Below are 2,079 nucleotides of genomic sequence, written 5' to 3'. Positions count from 1 at the left end.
CATCAAAACTACCACAAGTGTTTTGATGTCAGACATGGAGATTAAGAGTTTGATGCTTGTCCTACTGGTTTTTTTGTTTGTTTGTTTGTTTGTTTGTTTTTTTGGTTTTGCTATGATCCGGTATATCCTCTCTCTTCTCCATTTCCTTCCTTTTGCAATGATAATGTATGTTCTGTGCCAATGAATGTTGAAATATGTTATCTACGTTTTGATTTTTAATGATTTGGGGGCTACATTAAAATAATGTCATGAATCTTAGAAGATACTTTGCGTTTTAGACATTAAAACATTTTTGAGAATGTGGTAGACTAAGGGGACTTTTAAAGTTGGACTCATTGCATTTTGCATTATATGACTACAAGCTTAAGGAGGCCAGGGAGTATAATATGGTAGGTTGAATATGATTGACTCACATAGGATCATATATGTAAATTCTTAATCATCAGAGGATGATACTACTTGAGAAGCATTAGCAGATGTGGGTTTATTGAAAGAAATGTGCAACTTGAGGAAGGTTTGGGGATTTCAAAAGCCCATTCTGAGCCCAAAGTCTCTCTCTTATTACTGACTATGGATCCAGTTGTAGAATTCTCAGCTACTTTTCTAGCACCATGTCTACTTGCATGCCACCATACTACCTTCCATAATGAGACTGGAATATGTAGCACAATTAATAAAACCTAGACACAGATATTGGTGTTCAACCTACAGGTCATAAAAGAAAAATGGCCAGCCAGTGGCTTTTACCTCTACTTCAGTCTGAAATGGTAGTCCTGCCTCAAAGAATCTCAGAATGAGACTGTGTCTGAGAGCTGTCTCCTTCTATTTTATATTCCTGTCTAGGGCTAGGATTAAAGGAATGTACCACTACTGCCCAGTTTCTATGGGAAACTAGTGTGGCTACTGGGATTAAAGGTGTGTGGCACCACTGCCTGATCTGTAAGGCTGACCAGTAAGGCTGTTTTACACTCTGATCTTCAGGCAAGTTTTATTTGTTAAAATACAAATGGGATATCACAACATTTCCCGTTTTGTCTAAAATTAAAAAAGAAGATTGTAACTAATATAAGAAAACTATATCTAGTAAGTATGATGAATATATACAATATATACAGGCAAAAATACATCAGCAATATTTACTCCATTTATAATTAACAAAATTCAAGAAAATACTCCATATCTATCCTATCTTGATGAGTCCAAATCCTTGAACTTAATTTACTTTCTATCATAACTTTTTCTACATCAGGCAAACAAGGAAAACTATAAGTATCTAGTCTTCAGCTTCCCCAGAGATCCGAGAAGGAAATATTAATGGAGTAAACAGGAAGTATAAGCAAGCAATTGCCAAAACATGAGAAATGACAAAAAAGTTGGCTGCCTGGGAAGTCACCCAAAGTTCCTCTTCAATATTGGAGCATCTATCTTCAGCATATAGGCCTAACAAACCTGAGAGACTGTACTGAAATGCAGAATATTCTGAAGGTATGTCCCTCCTTGTCTTGACACTGTTTGGCATCACTTTCCTTTGTGTCATGCTTGTCCAATTTGGATAACACATTGTTAGTAGATGAGGTTAGGACATTTTCTTACCCAGTGGCTTACTTTTGCCACAAAGTAAACTCCATGTAAATTTTCTTCGAGGTTCATTATTTTCTCTGAAGTATATTGGTGCTGCCAGGAGCAGACATGTTTCATTGTTATAAAGAAAGAGCCTATGTTATTAAAACATCTTAAAAGCCACCTGTAAATTTCTGAAGTGTTTGAAGAGGACCTTTCTATCTAAAATAGATCTTTGTTTGACCTTGAAAGCGTCTCTAATGTGAATGCAAGTTTGATTACAATAGGTGTATAATTACTAACCTTCATTTATTTATTATCCTAAAAAGTTGGTAATAATAACATTCAAAGACTAGAAATTTGCATTGCATTGTTCAATGAGCTGTATAGGTAAGTACCTGGAACAAGATTAGAAATGTATGTAAAGTATATTTTAACAAAATTAATCTCAAATTTATATCAATATATAAAATTTATATACAATATAAAAGTTCAATCCAATATAAAATATTTAAAACT

Source organism: Microtus ochrogaster, unplaced genomic scaffold (assembly GCF_000317375.1).
Source record: "Microtus ochrogaster isolate Prairie Vole_2 unplaced genomic scaffold, MicOch1.0 UNK200, whole genome shotgun sequence".
In the NCBI taxonomy this organism is placed as follows: Eukaryota; Metazoa; Chordata; class Mammalia; order Rodentia; family Cricetidae; genus Microtus; species Microtus ochrogaster.
Note: the sequence above shows the minus strand (reverse complement) of the source record.